Below are 19778 nucleotides of genomic sequence, written 5' to 3' on the forward strand. Positions count from 1 at the left end.
TTGTATATCCATAGCGTTGTATATCCATAGCGTTGTATATCCATAGCGTTGTATATCCATAGCGTTGTATATCCATAGCGTTGTATATCCATAGCATTACATGGTGATTATTTTTATAGTGTTGTTTCATAGTGTTGCTATGAGTTGAATTAACTAATCAGCACAGGTTTGGTTGTTTTTTCGTTTTGTTTTTTTCCTCCAAACTGAGCAAGTTCAAAGAATCCTTGGAATTGTATTTTTACTAGGTATTGCCAGACTAGTTTCCAAAATGTTTGTAGCAATTTAACTTTGACTATCAATATATTAGGTTTCACATTTATCCATGTTGTCACTAACACTGGATGTTACATTGTAAAATTCGTGGCAATCTGATGGTTTAAAAATAGCACTTTATTGTTTCTTTTATTTGTATTTCCCTCATTATGAATGAGTTTGGAATTCAACTTACGGTTTTACTGACTATTTGGATTTCCGTTTCTATGAAATTCTCATTCATATCATTTGTTGGTTTTTCTTTAAGTTGTTTGTCTTTTTCTTCTCAATTTATAGACATTTGCTGTTGTTAGAATCATTGACCATTTATCTGTCGTATCTTCTATCAGTATTTTTCTCAAGCTATCATATGTCTTTTGGCTTTGTTTATAATATTTTTTGCCATACCTTTTTTTTTGTTTGTTTGTGTGTAGTCAAATGTGTTTATATTTTCTCTTGTTTCATTTCGGGTTTATTATCTTAATTTGATTCCAAATTTATACCCATAATTTCCTAACTTATCTTCTAAAGCAGTTGAAGCACTCATTGAAACAAATAATTGTCCCAACATTTTAGTTACTTATCCCTTCAGTTCAAAAACAAAAACAAAACTAACGAATAAATTAGTCAATTAATTCAAAATTCAAGTTATCTTTCTAAATTTTATTTTTTATTTATGTGTTGGATACAACACATTAATTAATGACATTGTATATTTCAACATAGTTTTATGATAAATATTCATAAGAATTCCTCGAAATATAATAGCATCTTAATTTTAAACCTACTTTAAAAAATTGTTTTTAATAACATTCAAACTTTCTACCATTTTGTTACTAGTTAAATTGAACAGTTCTCAAATGATAATACATCTACAGTTCTTAAATGCTAAAACATCTACACTTAATTCACAGGGGTATAAATAGAGAGGTGCAAAGATGTATTATAGAAGAGTTTGTTTAAGAAATGGAGCTTTGCATTCCTGACACCTACTGCTATGTATATAAAAACAAACTATTTGGTTTTCTAAGTGGATATTTAAACATAGCTTTCTGAAGATCTGCCATTCAGGACGTTCACAGGATTCATTTTAAATTGAGAGCACTACTATTATAGCTCTTCTAGATCTAGGCCACAGCTGTTCAGAGAGCTACAATTTGGCATTCTTTCTTTACTTTTCCTGTTGTGTTTCTCTTGGTTCTTGAAACATTATCTGCTTTATACTGACAAAGTCATTGCTAAGCAAAAAGTACTTAAATAGCTTCTACTCAACTTCTAAATGCTGTGGAGAATATTATTTTCTGCCTGTTAAAAAAAAATTAGTGTATCTGAGGATGTTCAGAGCATCACTGAAAGGTAATTGACATAGAAGGGAGTTAGTGGCAGTGGGGTTAGTTTACATTGATAAGAAACTCATTTGATTTGCTGAGGCAAAGACTGAGATTTCGGTACATGGTAATAGACTGAGAGACAGAGGTTTAGAACCAGGTGGACCTTGCGAGTGAATGCATTTCCAGGTTTTGAAACTCAGAGAGATTAGAAGTCACAACAGAGAGGTCACTTGGAATTAGAACATCCATCCATAAGAACATTATAAGAGCTCTGGTGACTCAATGGTTAAGCTCTTGGCTGCTAACCAAAAGGTGGGCAGTTCCAACTCACCAGCTACTCTGCAGGAGAAAAGACCCAGTGATCTGCTCCCATAAAGAAAGCTTATAGGGCAGTTCTACTCCGTCCTATAGGGTTGCTATGAGTCAGAATTGACTCGAAGGCACACAACAACAACAGCAGAAGAACGTTGGTGAGAACATTAGATGGAGAATCCCGAAAAGACTGGAAAAGTTTAAAACGTAATATTGATACCTAGAGTTAGAATAGAAATCTACTCTAATTAGTAGAATACTAAACATAAAAACAAAGCACCAACAATAACAAACACACTGGGATCCGGGGAAACACAGTTGATGACAGAGATCAGAAATATGAACACCAAGCAGGAGGCAAAGACAAAGATTTAGAATGTTATTTGTCCAAATTAGATAAATATTGTGTTTCCTGGGGAATTACCAGCAAAAAGTACTTACTGGGAACCAACCCATTTTCTTTAACTTGAGAGACAGCAGTGAGAGTTTTTTATAATTCCTGCTGGGGCAGAATTCAATTTACAAATGTGGTTTAGGGTCAGAGGTAAGGAAGTAGCAGTGACTCAGTGGGTATGGGGGAGGCAAATAGGTGGAGAAAAGCTAGCTGTTCATCAATGGATTCTGATAACAGTTCTTTAAAAAGTGGTTCCACCTATAATAAAAATACATCCAATGGTCCCAGCTTTAACGGAAACGTATTTCCAGAAAACTCCTGATTTCAAGATGATGGAGCCAACTTGGCATTTCTTCATTTCTTTCCTGAGAGTTATCCAAAAACAACAAGAACTACCAACACACACAATTAGCAAATCCAATTTTGGAAAGTAGGAGACAGCTAAACCTACAAAATACAAAATAGAAGGAAAGTTGTCAAAACTTAAGAGGCTTGAACAAAGATATATGAGAAGAAGCCAAGAGAGGATATCACCTTTTCAGTCTCCAGGCGAGTTAGCCCATGTGGTTCTGGAACCTAAGGGCACTCCTTGAGGTGCAAAAACAAAATCTTTTGTTTACAAAGGCACGATCAGGATGCTTGCTTGCTCATGTGGCTGGAGTTCCCCTGAACCCAGTTTGATTGCTAAAAGCGGATGAGAAGGGAATATTTGAAAAATCATACGGGCCATATTTGTAGGAAATTCTGTGTCTCTTTGGCAGCAGATGAGCAGAGCGTCTTGGCACTAGCTCCATAGCAGAGGCTACATGAACTCCCACTTAAAATCCTGGGTCATGAGGGAAATTCTGACTAGCTAGGACATAGCCTTAGCCTATCCCCAAATATTTAGTTGGGGCCTATTATGTACTTTATATTTAAAAAAGAACCCAAAATAAGAGTTTATAATAATTGATAGTCTCAGTCATGATTCTGAATATGTCAAACAACAAAATATGTAAAATTATTGTAATAATTTCTGATCTGGTGTATAGCTACAGCTTCAGTCAAAATGTTTTATCTTCAAGTAAATGTAAATATCCATGCACTGTTATTGAAGATGACTTTTACTATAATAAAGAAAATTTTATACACGCACACACATATATATACATTGTTTTAAAATCCCTGTACATATAAAAATTCAAGCACAAGACTCCTGACAAAGTATCTGTTATTATCTATGGAAAAAAAATACAAATTGAATGAGAGAAAGAACAAATGCTTCCTTTTGTAGCTTAAGTCTCAATGATCATGTCTCTGTTAATTCATAAATATGTCATGACTACCTATTTGCCACATGTTTGAGGAAAATAGAAGAATAAGATAGCATCCTTGACTTCAAGTAGCTCGTTACTTGAGGAATTAAAGTGTTTTTGCATGATACACATTTTTATAAAAAGCATGATATTAAAATATCAAAATAAGATCTCTCGCAAGGTGGTGTAAGAAACTTTGCCAAAGGAATCAAGATCTGCTCATATCTTTAACCACCACACTCTTCACTCCAGGCAGTTCAGTCTGCTTATTCTTCTGAGGATTACTATTTTAGTAGAGGGAATTATAATTACCATGTTTCGTCAAAGCTAAGATGCCATCAGTTGTGAGAGGCACCACAATATCAGAGATGGTAAGATGTGAAAAATACATTCATCTTTGAAATGTAGCGTTAGGGTTCTTACTGGGAAGTTTCACAATACTGGCAGAGTGCCCCCACCGCCCCCGCCCCTTGCTGGATTCCAAGGACATTTGTCTGTCTGTACCCACACTTAACTGTGCTGTCTTCAATGTACCGGGTATTATTATCAACAGTTTACACTAGTCACTTAGCCCATATGGGATGGAAGACAGACTAAAACCTAGTTTACTTGGTGTAGTATTTAAATAGAGGTCAGACTTTTTTAATTAAAAAAAATCTTGTTACAAATAAGTAAACCCACGTATTTGCTAAATATCTTTTAAAAAACTGAATAATAATAAAATAGCCAAACTTCTCTTTCATAAGTAAAATTTTGATAGTGTATGCAGTTTCTGTGACTTCCCATTGTTTTGAAGTATCATAGAATTTAACCACTTTCTATCAAGTATATGGTTCAGGGAGATACGAATTACATATATTACTTAGAACTAATGAAAAAGGAAGAAAATTTTGTATGGCTTATTTTTTAAATGTCAAAACAAATGAGAACAATCATACTAGTTCTAAAACATCTTGCAGTGGCGTTCCTTTAAAAAACCCTAGTAGCTACTTTTCCATTCGTTTTACTTGAAGGTCAGATTGTTCAATAGCACTGCTTATTTTCTTAAACTGACAGCCTAAAACTATGGATAACTAACAATGTATTATAATCAAGTTGCTTTTAGCAACTTGTATATGCATCTCATAATTATGGGAATATATATATTTTTATATGAAATGGATTGAACTTTGATACTAAAAAGAGTTTATCCACGTGATTATACCTATATAGCTTATTTTTTTCCTCCCTAAAACCCAATGTGACTACCTTCTGTCATTGAAATACCTGTAATGGCTTGCTTGAGTGTACCACTTAGAACCACAGGACTGTGCTTGAATTAAATAATAACTTAGTTTCCTTTCACTTCATGTTGAGTGTGTGGGCATTCCAGTAATAATGTCAGTTGTTAATAATGCTATGCCTTTGGGTTTTGGCATGTGATATTTGGGTATTTATACTTTAAAATTCTGCATAAGGACTAAATGGGAAAATTAAGAAAGAAAAGCACTTTTGTTTTAAAGGTAAGAAATCTGAAAATAAGATATTGTTGGTGATTTTATTTCAGAATAACTTTTATTTGAAACAAACCTTAATTAAAGTCAATCTCCATAATAATAACTTGGGTAGAATCAGCTCTTCCTTGTTTCTACTGATTACTCTGTCATATAGAGGATCAAAGATGAACAATAATTAAGCAACCTGATGATCACTATGGGGGACTGAAAAACTGAAAAAGGTAAATCCTTCTTTATGAAATGCCCATATATGAGAAGTGATGAAAGTAATAAATGACATTTCTATTGGGTATGTTATCAGTTTTGACCCTAATAATCCTTTGGATAAATTTTGAAGGGCAGATATTAATACCCTAATTTTATTGCTGGAAAACTGAGATTAGGAGAGGTTCTTAGTTGTAAAAAGTCAAGATATTAGATACTATTTTTGAGACTAAACCCTGAACGTTTACCTCAGAATCAACTACTTAAGTATATTGTCATTGTTCTGAAATTTATTGTTATATTGGCATTTTGAGAAATAAACAGAAGGCAATTTTGAGGAAATCGGGAGGGTGACCAATAGTTAATATCTGTTTTCTGCCTCCATGTTTAGAACCAAATGATAGCCATGTGCAGCAGTCAGAGAGAAGAACATGAAAATACCACTAAGAAGCTGATAAACCTTGAACCTGACTTTACCTTCAAATTATATCCGCAATCCACCCACTTCTCACAAGCTCTTCTGCTACTAACTTAGTCTTATATTTCCTCCAGGTTGGTAGCAGAATAGTTCTCTTTTTGTCTTGCCTGTGTTACTGTATTAGTCTCCGAACTGGTCTCCCTGCTTCTCCTTCACCTCTTGTTGAACTTAACACCAAGAGTAAGTCTGTTATGACGTTGTCAGCGGCTTCCTAACTCACTTAGGGTAAAAGCACATCTTTACAATGCTCTGTTACCATTCTACCATTTTACTCATTCTGCTTCAGCCCCATTGGCCTTATTGTTTCTGGACCATGCCAGACACGTATCAGCCTCAAGATATTTGTATTTGTTATCTGTGCTTGACATAAAAACCTAACCAAACCGTTATTGTTGAGTCGGTTCTGATTTACCGCAATCCCATAGGACAGAGTTGAACTGCCCCATAGGGCTTCCAATGCTGTAAATCTTTATGGAAGCAGACTGCCACATCTTTCTCCCATGGGGCTGCTGGCGGGTTTGAACCACTGACCCTTCAGTCAGCAGCTGAGCGCTTTAACCACTGTTCCACTCCTTCCCTAATTATCTGCATGACTTGACCTCTCACCTCTCCCAGGTCTTTACTCATCTGTCAACTATCACCTTCGCAGTAAGACCATCCCTGTCATCTAACATTGTACTTTGCTTCTATTTCCCTGTTTTTTTTTTTCTTAGCAGTTACTTCAGATTCTGCACATGTGGTTGCCATGAGTCAGAACTGACTCGAGGACAACTAACAGCAACAAACATACGTTTTACTGATATATATTGCTCATTACATGTCTCTTTACTGAAACTCCATGAGGGTAGAAATTTTTGTCTGTTTTGTTCAGTGCTGTATCCTCAGAGCCTGGAACAGTGCCTGCCACATAGAAGCTGCTTAAAAAATATAGGTGAAAAGAATAAAATTTGGGTACAAGGAACCGTTAAAGCTGTTGAATTCAAGAGTGGCATAGGGGAAGAAGGTGATGAGAAACTGAAAAATAAGTAGGTGTTTGAGTTTGGTAGATTGAGAGAATGGCATTACTGGTCTCCTGACTTCATGCATCAAAATTCTAAATGCCATGAGACATTTCTTGTAGTCAGTCACTTCCCTGATTTTCTACATAAGACATTCTAAATCTCCACTTGATTCAGTAAACCACCACTACACAGCTGACCTGTTCAGTGCCAATTCGTGATTCTCTATTTTTTTCCTCAAAGAAAATAATAGCTTCTAACATAAATTGAGCACTCACTATGAAATGTACTAATCACTTGTTATATATTACCTCATTTAATTCCACATCACCCCGTTTTTTTCAAATTGAAACGGAGGCTGAAAGAGCCTAAGTAACTTTCTCAAACAGTGGAGCTGGGATTTGAACCCTCGTGGGTTTACCTCAGAATCCTTGTTGTTGTTGTTGTTAGGTGCCGTCAAGTTGTTTCTGACTCATAGCAACACTATGCACCACAGAACGAAACACTGCCCGGTCCTGTTCCATGCTCACAATCATTGCTATGCTTGAACCCATTGTTGCAGCCACTGTGTCAATCCATCTCTTTGAGGGTCTTCCTCTTTTTCGCTGACCCTGTACTTTACCAAGCATGATGTCCTTCTCCAGGGACTGATCCCTCCTGACAGCATGTCCAAAGTATGTAAGACGTAGTCTCTCCATCCTTCCTTCTAAGGAGCATTCTGGTTGTCTTCCTTCCAAGACAGATTTATTTGTTCTTTTGGCAGTCCATGGTATATTCAATATTCTTCACCAACACCACAACTCAAAGGTATTGGTTCTTCTTTGGTGTTCCTTATTCATTGTCCAGCTTTTGCGTGCATACGATGTGATTGAAAATACCATGGCTTGGGTTAGGCGCACCTTAGTCTTCAACGTGACATCTTTGCTTTTCAAAACTTTAAAGAGATCTTTTGCAGCAGATTTGCCCAATGCAACACGTCTTTTGATTTCCTGACTGCTGCTTCCTATGGGTCTTGATTTTGGATCCAAGTAAAATGAAATTCTTGACAACTTCAATCTTTTCTCCATTTATCATGATGTTGCTTGTTGGTCAGTTGTGAGGAGTTTTGTTTTCTTTATGTTGAGGTGTGATCCATACTGAAGGTTGTGGTCTTTGATCTTCAAAGACCTAGGTGGTAACAATCATGCTAGTTTGTCTCCTAGAAGAGGCTGTTTGTCATGAACTCCCAGATGTCACTCTGCAGTCCTTCCTGTCTGTTGTTCCCACTATCTTAGCGGAAAAATTGTTCTTTTTTCTATTGTAGGCTGATAATACCATCCATATTTTAGAAGCCCACTGTTCTTCTAATTATGCCTTATATTTTCCTAATCTTCAGCCCCCTCCCTCAACACTGACTCATTTCTAAGCATAAAACAGATAGTGGCTTCTATCTAAAAACAGTACAAGATAAAACAAAATTAAACCAAACAACAACCTTTGCTTCATCTTGTATCTGTACATTCTGCATCTCCCTGTGGTTACAGCCCTTATTCTCTGCTTCCTTTCATATAGAGTATGAACTGTATAAACTACATTTACCCTTGTCATGGGTATTTCCTTATCAGTTCACTCTTACCTAGTCACTCTGTCCAACACTTTGTCCAACTCTTCACACTTCGAATTATTAAATTTATCTCCTTCTTTTACATAATTTTTATATACTACTTGTTGCTATTTAATCTCTCCCTTTTGAAAGCCAGCTTCCCTTAAATCCTATAATCTCAGTCTCTCCTGATCCTTTTTCTCTTCATTTGGTAGGTATTCCTCAGCCTCTTGCAGGGCTACTATTCCACTATTTGCCCCATTCCCGTAGGTCTAACTGTTCAATCCTCAGCTCTCAACTGCTCACACCCTATATACTTTCTTTGGTATTCTCTTTGCCACCCCCATAGTTTAAGTTCAAATTTTATGACTCCTATTTATGACTTCAAATTTTATGACTCAAATTTATGACTCCAATATCTCTCACTCAGACCTCTCCTGTCAGGCCCACATCTATATTTCTCATTGCCTATTGGACATCATAAACTAGGTGACAACACCCACCTCAAAATCAACATGTCCAAAACTAAATGCCTGATCTATCCTGTCATCCTTCCCCCAGTCAAAAAATCGACTCCTGTTTTTCCTGTCTCTGATTGTCCATGTTTCCCACTCAGTTGCACTACTCAGAAATAAAAGATTCACCAGAGACTCTTTTCTTTTATTCATACCCACAGTAAGTTGATCACAAAACACAATTCTACCTCTCAAATGTTTCCTTATCTATCACTACTTCTTCGTGCTTATTGGCACTGCTTAGTTCGAGCATAGGCTATTTCTTGGTTCAATTCTTACAACATCTAAGACCTCCATACTTGTTTGCCTAATTTCACTCAGATTCTTTCCCTATTGGAGTGTAAATTTTCCAGAGTAAATATTCCCAAAACTAAGTCTACTCTTCCAGAATTGCTCTTGATTATTCTCTGTCACTTCTAGGATAAAGTCCAAATTCCAAAATTGGGGAAATAAAGCCGACTTAATACATCACTTCTCTAATTTCCAGCTTCACATTCCAGCATCCCCTACTTTTGCCCAAGGTACACAGTACAGACCCCACAGATGAGCACGTGTGTACACACATGTCATGAAATGAAATCCTTACAGTTCTTTGATGTGTCAGATTCTCGTTTTTTTGTTGCATATATGGCACTCTGGTCACAGTGATAGTCTTAAACGTCTGTTTCAAATCCTGAACACGCAACTGCATGTACAAAATCCAAAGATAGAACTTTGCCATTACAAATTCCAAGTGTGGTATACAATTCCGATTTTTGCTCTAGACAGAGTGTAATTTTTATTCATTATAGCCTGGTTTTCAGTCCAACTTGATGTTGGAGATGTCCCTCAGCAAATATAATGGAGCTGTATTGTCTCTGTTTTCCCTTTGCTCTCTGATACTCTCTGTCATTTTTGTTTCACTCTCCCTTGGGATAGCAACCAATATTGCAATGGAAACTCTAATTCCAGATTTTTCCTGTTAGTGTAACTCTTGTCAGTAACTAGATTCACTACCCCATTTTTTTTTGTCAGCAATAGGGAGGGGACAGGACTTATTATTGAGTAAATGAAGCAAGTACTTTTTGAGTGACAGTCCTCCTCTTCTACAGAACTGTAATACTAATTCAAACAAATGAACAGAAGGATATATTAGTATCAGAAACAATAGACAGCCCACATGTTATCTCACCTCCAATTCACAAGCCTCTGATTTTTCTTTCTTGTCTAAGCTCCAAAAGGTCCAGATACAAGACCGTCAGAGGCTTGCAGTAGTTTGAAGGAGACAAGACTTGACAGTTGGCTAAGCTCCCACAAATAGGAACGACTTTTTTTTTTTTAAAAGTGTGATAGTCTTTTGCAATAAGTGTCTTATGTAACAAAGTTCTTAATTAAGAGACAGAGTCGAAGGTTTTTTTTTTTTTTTTTTTTTACTTCTGGCAAATTCTTAAAAAAAAAAAATTCAACTCACTTGATGAGCAGAGAGATGAGTCAAATATGGATTCCCTGCCAAGGGCCATGGACAGACATACCGTCTCTTTTCTAGATGTGTTAGGATAGAATTCTTTCTATAAATGCTGTTTCTATACCATCACCTCCTCCAAAGATCCTTCTGTAATACCCCATCGGAAATTAAAAGACATCTTTCTGTGATGCCATCGCACACATCTATCATAACATTTAACATACTGTACCATAACTTTTAATTAACTTTTCTCTCTACTCTGCCAGAATGTGAAGAAAGGAATGGGTTTTGTTCACCTTTGTGGTCTCAGGGTCAAGAATTGGACCTGGACCATAGTAGTTAGTCCATGCACCACTGTTAATAAATTTAAAAAGAGAAAATGAAACCAGGAGGTAGGGAGGAAAAGGAGGGGGGTCAACATAATGAAAGGGAGGGAGAAAAGAAGTCAGGAAGTTAGGAAAATTGATGTAATCCAGGGAGAGTACACTACACCTTATACTCAAGCTTTCAAGCCATCTTGACAGGTAAATTTGTTTCTATTGTGACATCTTGATGTTGCAATGTTGAAAATTACTCCACAGAGCAAGTTGAGCTGTTAATTCTGCACTCCAGTCCACTGACACTCATAAAAGTAATGATTACTTACCTTTCTATGACAGTAAATGAACCGGTAATCCTAGTTTTAAAAAATTCTTTAAATATTAGATGACATATCATAACTCTACCAGAGCAACTTCTGTGGTCAATTAGGCAAATAATTATTGCTTTAAAAAATCATTAATTATATAGTTTTAATGATGGACACTAATAGCTCCTTTGGAGCTATTAGTTGGATCAATAACTCATATTTTAAAAACACTCTAAGTACATATTTTTACTTTAGATTATTAGGGCTTCTGCATATCTTCTGAAGAAATTGATTTAAGGAGTCTATATCAGTCGATATCTTCTGAAGAAATAGATTTATAGAGTTAGCAGTTTTATAAGTAATTTGATATATTTCTCTGTCAATCAGATACATTATTGTAATTAAAATTAAACTCACCTCTCTCCAGACATTTCTGATTGATTATAAAAATGACAAATATGTAGAAAGTTAAAAGAAAATGCTTATCATATTTTATAAATAACTTGTAATATTTAAATATATTCAAATAATTATAATAATTCACAATATTAATGTTCTGTAGTCAAATATTTCTTGAAATAGACCTTTCAAGCATCTGGGGAGAAAAAGGTAATCACTGAAAAAAGGAAACTTTATATTTCCCTTAAAAAAAAAATAAAACCAAAAAAAAAAACCCAAGCCCATTGCCATCAAGTTGATTCCAACTCACAGTGACCCTATAAGACAGAGTAGAACTGCCCCATAGGGTTTCCAAGGAGTGGCTGGTGGATTCAAACTGCCAACCTTTTGGTTAGCAAGCCAAGTTCTTAACCACTGTGCATATTTCCCCTAGGAACTATTAAATACGTTTCTAGTTATATGTTATTCTATACAGAAATTCAGCCATATGACTTTTTAAATAAAAGACTGAATCAAATTACAGAGTCGAATAATTTGGGTAATTTCTGTTTTAAAGAGTTTTAAAATCCATTCATTTCCTTCTTATCTAGTTCCCATTGGTTTGCATATTATATTCTGTGTTACTGTCTCTATTGTGTTTCTATGGATTACGATCTTTTTGGATTCAGTAAACAATTGTTGAGTGCCTATTATGGGGCAGACATCGTGCAAATCCTTTTTTCTCCCTTCAGATATTATTTACTTAACCAGTCCAATGACCCAGGATGTTCAATATTATTATCTTTTTTGAATTCCCTAGTGAAGAAATTTTAACTTAGAGGACTTTAAGTGACTCTCTCATGACCAACCAAAAGGTGATACCAGAACATGGATTTAGTACCATTTTCAGACCCCAGATTGAGTGTTATCCCACTGGTCCAGATCTGCCCATTATATACCATTTTAATACTCCAGAAAATTTCACGGAATACCAGGAACCACTGCCAAAGGGATGAAGGACTTACCATTACCTCAAGTTCCCTCTTCTTTTCCACTTTAACAATGGAAAAGATAGATTTTACTGAAGATTTTTCAGATGTCTGTACTGCACATCTTTAAAATTCCTGTTTATTCTCCCTTCCTCATCACCTGTGAAGAGAGTCTCTCTCTTCTTGAACTTACCGTTCTTGTCTTAATGCACGTGTGCTTCCTCTTTCTCTCTCTCCCTCTGCTTCCATCCCTTCTGCTCATACATATATTCTTTTTCTCCTTTGCTTTTGCCCTTTCTTATCACTTGTTTCTTCTGCTCTCAAGATCTCATTCTAACTCTCTGAGGGACTCATAAATCATTTCAGCTTTATTTTTTACTCCCAAATGCCAACAATTAAACCCATCAAGGTTAACATTTTTTTTAATGGGCCCTCCATTTTAGAAGACTAGACTACCTTAGAAACCAGGTTAGTGACCCTTTTCTATTATTGAAATAATCCCCAAGTGTTAAGCACTGAGAGAGAGAGAGACAGAGACAGAGAGATCGATCGATTGATTTTGAGAGATATCCCCGAGTGGGATATTGCTGAATAAAATTCTTTAATCTTTGTTATGTAATATTGGAGAAGGCATGAAGAAATATTGGCAGCAATGAAAATTATGATAATGTCTCTTGAGGTGAATATGTCTATATGAATCTAAGGTTTTAAAAATTATATATCCTTTAGCCCAGATATTCCATTATAGGCATACATTCTAAGAAAATTATAAGACAAGTCACACAAACGCATTATCCGGGAAATCCATTGGCATATTTTTTACAAATAAAATTGAAAACAATTTAATTATCAGTAGGTAAGACATTAAATAAATTTTGGCGTGTCGTTGTCATTGTTAGGTGCCATCAAGTTGATTCTGACTCACAGTGAACCTGTGTACAACAGAATGAAACACTGCCCGATCCTGTGCCATCCTCACAATTATTGCTATGCTTGAGCCCATCATTGCAGCCACTGTGTTAATCCATTTCATTGGGGGTCTTACTCTCTTTCGCTGACCCTCTATTTTACCAAGCATGATGTCCTTCTCCAGGGACTGGTCCCCCCTGATAACACATCCAAAGTACTTGAAACAAAGTCTCTCCATCCTTCTAAGGAGCATTCTGGTTGTACTTCTTCCAAGACAGACTTGTTCTTTCTTCTGGCAGTCAATGGTATATTTAATATTCTTTGTCAACACCGTAATTCAAAGGCATCAGTTTCTCTTTGGTCTTCCTTATTCATTTGCCAACTTTTGCATGCATATGAGGTGACTGAAAATACCATAGCTTAGGTTAGGTGCACCTTAGTTCTCAAATTGACATCTTTGCTTTTTAACACTTTAAAGAGGTCTTTTGCAGCAGATTTGCCCAATGCAGTATGTCATTTGATTTTTTATTTATTTATTTTATTGTGCTTTAGATGGAGGTTTACAGAGCAAATTAGTTTCTCATTAAGCAATTAATACACATATTGTTTTGTGACATTGGTTGCCAACCCCAAGACATGTCAGCATTCTCCCCTTCTCAACCTTTGCTTCCCCATTTCCAGCTTTCCTGTCGCCTCCTGCCTTCTAGTCCTTGCCCCTGGGCTGGTGTGCTCATTTAGTCTTGTTTTGTTTTATGGGCCTGTCTAATCTTTGGCTGAAGGGTGAACCTCAGGAGTGACTTCAGTATTGAATTAAAAGTGTGTCTGGGGGCCATACTCTCTGGGGTTTCTTTAGTCTGTCAGATCAGTTAAGTCTGTTCTGCTTTTGTGAGTTAGAATTTTGTTCTACGTTTTTCTCCAGCTCTGTCTGGGACCGTCTATTGTGATCTCTGTCAGAGCAGTCAGTGGTGGTAGCCTGACACCATCTAGTTGTGCTGGACTGACTCTGTTAGAAGCTGTGATAGTTGTGGTCCATTAGTCCTTTGGACTAATCTTTCCCTTGTGTCTTTGGTTTTCTTCATTCTCCCTTGCTCCAGACAGGGTGGGATTAGTAGAGTGTCATAGATAGATGCTCACAAGCTTTTAAGAACTCAGACACTACTCACCTTACTCTGTTGAGGTGTAAGCCATACTGAGGGTTGAAGTCTTTGATCTTCATCAGTAAGTGCTTCAAGTCCTCTACACTATCAGCAAGCAAGGTTGTGTCATCTACTTATCATAGGTTGTTTATTAGTCTTCCTCCAATCCTGATGCTACGTTATTCTTCATATAGTCCAGCTTCTTGGGTGATTTGCTCAGCATACAGACTGAGTAAGTATGGTGAGAGGATAAAACCCTGACATACACCTTTCCTGATTTTAAACCACACACTATCCCCTTGTTCTGTTCGAACCTTGGTCTATGTACAGGTTCCTCATGAGCACAATTAAGTATTCTGGAATTCCCATCCTTTGCAGTGTTACCTACAGTTTGTTATGATCCATACTGACAAATGCCTTTGCATAGTCAATAAAACACAGGTAAACATCTTTCTGATATTCTCTGCTTTCAGCCAAGACCCATCTGACATCAGCAATGATATTCCTCGTTCCGTGTCCTCTTCTGAATCTGGCTTGAATTTGTAGTAGTTCCCTGTTGATGTACTGCTGCAACTGCTTTTGAATTATCTTCAGCAAAATTTTACTTGTGTGTGATATTAAAGATATTGTTAGAAAAATTCCGCATTGTGTTGGATCATCTTTCTTTGGAATGGGCACCAATATAGATCTCTTCCAGTTGGTTGACAAGGTAGTTGTCTTCCAAATTTCTTGGCATAGATGAGTGAGCACCTCAAGCACTGCATCCGTTTGTCGAAAATCTCATTTGGTATTCCATCAATTCCTGGAGCTTTGTTTTTTGCCAATTCCTGTCATCTCACAACTTGTCTGGTCTTTGGTTAGTAACGTTCAGCGCATCAAACCTTTTCTTGAGATGGCCTCTTAATTGATGTGGGATAAACCCAAGGTTGTTTTTTGGCTCTGTGGACTTGTTTTAATTTTCTTCAGCTTCAACTTGAACTTGCTTATGAGCAAATTGATGGTCTGTTCCACAGTTGGCCCCTGGCCTTGTTCTCAGTGATGATGTTGAGCTTCTCCATTGTCTCCTTCCAAAGATATAGTTCATTTGATTCCTGTGTATTCCATCTGGTGAGGTTCAGGTGTGTAGTTGCTGTTTATGTTGTTGAAAAAAAGTATTTGCAATGAAGAAGTCATTGGTCTTGCAAAATTCTATCATGTGATCTCCAGTGTTGTTTCTATCACCAAGGCCATATTTTCCAACTACCAGTCCTTCTTCTTTGTTTCCAACATTCACATTCCAATCACCAGTAATTATCAATGCATCTTGATTGCATGTTTGATTAATTTCGGACTGCAGAAGTTGGTAAGAATCTTCAATTTCTTCATCTTCGACATGAGTGGTTGGTATGTAAATTTGAATAATAGTCATATTAACTGATCTTCCTTGTAGGTGTATGGATATTCTCCTATCACTGACAGTGTTATACTTCAGGATTCCTCTTGAAATGTTATTTTTGATAATGAATGTGATGCCGTTCCTCTTCATTTTGTCATTCCCAGCATAGTAGACCATATAACTGTCTGATTCAAAATGGCCAATACCAGTCCATTTCAGGTCACTGATGCCTAAGAAGTCAATATTTACACATTCTATTTCATTTTTGATGACTTCCAATTTTCCTAGATTCATACTTTGTACATTCCATGTTCTGATTATTAATGGATGTTTACAGCTGTTTCTTCTCATTTTGAGTCATGCTATCTCAGCAAATGAAGGTCCTGAAAACTTGACTCCATCCATGTTATTAAGGTCGACTGTACTTATAGGTGGCAGCCCATTCCCAGTCCTGTTCTGAATGCCTTTCAGCCTGAGGGGCTATCTTTCGGCACTATATCAGACAATGTTCTACTGCTATCCATGAGATTTTCACTGGCAGTTTTTTCTGAAGTAGACTGCCAGGTCCTTCTTCCTAGTCTGTTTTAGTCTGGAAGATCAGCTGAAACCTGTCCGCTATGGGTGATCCTGCTGGTATGTGAAATACTGGTGGCATAGTTTCCAGCATCACAGCAACACGCAAGCCACCACGGTGTGACAGACTGACAGATGAGCAGTGGGAATTATGGCAGCCTAATAGAATATGCTGTATTCATTAAAGTAATAAAGTTTACTTGTTTTTTTTTTACATGGAAAGGGTTTCCGAATATGTTTTCCATAAGTAAAGTTCAAAGATTAGCTACTGTATGATCTGTTTTCTTTGTTGTAACACATACATGTACATTTATGTGTGTGCATTATATAGAAAAAGCCTGAAAGAACTGTTAACTGAAGTTATTGTTAGTAATGGTATTATGGATTGCTTTCTTACTTATACATCTCTCAGTTATATGAATATGTCCAAAGGGTTTATGTTATTGTTTATAATAATAATATATAATAATCTACAAATAATAATCTATAAATGCTCAAATAACATTAAAATTGCTTAATTAGTGAAAAAGTACCAACCTAAGAGAACTTTTTAAGTTCACATTCACGGAAGACTTACTCAGTGATAACAAATCTACTTATGTTTTGGACTGGATCCCCTAAAACCAGAACCTGAGATAAAAATGATCCCATAGAGTAAGGGTGAAGTAAAGAGTGACTGAATAGAAAAGGAGAAATAACCATGGATACTTTATGGAGTTGCTCACCATCACAGATGACTGGTGCTCAGCACCATAGCACCTTTGGAGGAGCCTTCGAAAGTGTATGTCTTAGAACCTCTGCCAAGAGGATGAAAGGTGAAAGCATTCATCCATCTTCTCCCAGTCTGTATAGTCAAGGATGGTCTTGTGGGCATTAACACTCTGACAGTTATGGGCTGTGCCTGTGTGAGTGATGACTGGTTGACCCTGGGTGTTCCATGGTAGGACATCAGAGAAGACCTGAGATAGGAATCAGGAGTTATATGGAGTAGAATCCTAAGGTGAGGCATTGACACATTGTACTTTAAAAACCAGATGGAAGTCTCCACAAAACTGGTCATCTTATAATTGTTCAGTAAGAGGTAGACCTGAGAGGTTCTAAAGTGATGCCATGTTCTCTATTAAATCTTAAATATCTTGGAGTCCCCTTTAACTTGGTGGCCAACCATAATTTTTGTAAGTGCTCAGTGTAGAGGTTTATTGGAAGAACAGTCCCCACTGCTGCAGTTGATCCAGAGACTGTAAATAATATATACCCTCCTCCATTAGTCATTTTATATCTTGTTTATCGTTGACCAGCACATTGGCTGCTGGTGAAGTGTTTGCTTGGTGGGATAACCCTAAGAGATCTGAGTAAGGAAATGTTATCTGGGATTTTACATCAACAGATGAGGCATTCTTTAAGTTCAGGTGATGCTGGCAGAAACACTGTGGGCAGGGAAGGCAAACACATATCCGTAATGGGTGTCAGTTTTGATAAAGATATGTCAGTGTCTCTTCCATGGTTGAAGGGATTCATGTAATCAACTTGCTTCCAAGATGTTGGCTAGTCTCCTTGAGGGATGATATATTGAGGGATTTTCACTAACCTCTACTGTGAGAAGATTGAGCACTCATCAGTGGCAGTAGCTAAATCGACCCTGGTGAGAGGAAGCCAATACTCCTTATCCTATGCATAGCCTCCTTCTCTGCCACTAACTCCATTCCATTCATGGGCCTATATTAGAAGTCCTGGAGTGACTGAGAAAAGAGGTTGGCTGAGTCATTCTGTCCACCTGGTTTTTCAGTCCTGGTTTTTCAGTGCCTCCTCTCTGTTGCTTGCTCTCTGGTAGCATTGCCATGATACACAAAGATCCTCACACTTTGGGCCCTCTCTCACAGGTCTAACTGCATGCTTATTGCTAAGATTTCTTTATCTTAGATCTTCTAACCTCACTCTTTTAGGCCTCTATGATGATTAGGATTGTGTTCCTGGTTTCTTGGAGATCTCCATGTGGCTTGGCATCTATGTTTGCCCATCTCTGCTTGCTTGCTTGTGTATTCTCTTTTATATCTCAAAAGAAATTCATTGAAAACAAACGTAACAGTAATCATGCCTCATTAGCATAACAAAGACAGCCTATTCCCAAATGGGATTATAAACACAGAGATACAGGTTAGGATTTACAACCCGTATCTTTGGAGGACACAATTCAATCCATAACAGCATCCATGATGGATGAAAATGCTAGAGTTTCTGACAAGCCAGGATAGGATAACTTCATGACATACCCCTAGAATTCTGAAGAAAGACCAGGCCTCCTCTCCCAGAGAACTGCTCACGACTTTAAAAGAAAAAAAAAGCTCCTATCATGCTATTACTAGTAAAGACTGAGCTCCTGATAGTGAGAAAACAATTGATTTATGTGACCAGAAAAACACATTAGGAACTGAGTATTACAGTACTCCTCAAATCATAATAGTGGATGTGCTCAACACCAATTCATTGTACAATGGAAATGGTATATTTAGATTTGTGTCCAAACAAATCCAGAAATTACAAAGCATCACATGAATAAGAGACCCAGATTTCCATCCACACACCCTCCTGGCGTTGATACCTCTTTTTCAGTTTACTTCGTTGTTCTTATGTGGGATTACTTACGTTCAACTGATGGAAGAGAAAACAAAAATAAACTTGGGTCTAGTTACCAGATGGGTCAGCACAATATTTGATCACTACCCTAAGTGAATTACTGCCACACTAGAACCCTGTCAGGAATATACGTAAAGGACAGTGGTGAAGTGATATCCTGCCAGTGGACAGAGCTGTGAGAAGCATATTTGATCATTCACTTTTTGGACAGACTTGTTCATTCTTCTGGCGGTGCATGGTATATTCAGTATTCTTCGCCAGCACCATAATTCAAAGGGGTCAATTTTTCTCTGGTCTTCCTTATTCCTTGTCCTGCTTTTGCATGCATATGAGGCAATTGAAAATACCATGGCTTGGGTCAGGCGCATGTCAGGTGGGTCAGGTATGTCCTCAAAATGACATCTTTGCTTTTTAACACTTTAAAGAGGTCTTTTGCAGCAGATTTGCCCAGTGTAATACGTCTTTTGATTTCTTGACTGCTGCTTCCATGGGCATTGATTGTGGATCCAAGTAAGATGAAATCCTTGACAATTTCAGTATTTTCTCTTATTATCATGATGTTGCTTATTGGTCCAGTTGTGAGGATTTTTGTTTTCTTTATGTTGAGGTGTAATCCATACTGAAGGCTGTAGTCTTGGATCTTCATCAGTAAGTGCTTCGAGTCCCCTTTACTTTCAACAAGCAAGTTTGTGTCATCTGCATATTGCAGGTTGTTAATTTGTCTTTCTCCAATCCTGATGCCCTGTTCTTCTTCGTATAGTCCAGCTTCTCAGATTATTTGCTCAGCATACAGATTGAATAAGTATGGTGAAAGAATACAACCCTGACACACACCTTTCCTGACTTTAAACCACA

This window comes from Trichechus manatus, unplaced genomic scaffold (genome assembly GCF_000243295.1).
Source record: "Trichechus manatus latirostris isolate Lorelei unplaced genomic scaffold, TriManLat1.0 scaffold00086, whole genome shotgun sequence".
Lineage (NCBI taxonomy): Eukaryota > Metazoa > Chordata > Mammalia > Sirenia > Trichechidae > Trichechus > Trichechus manatus.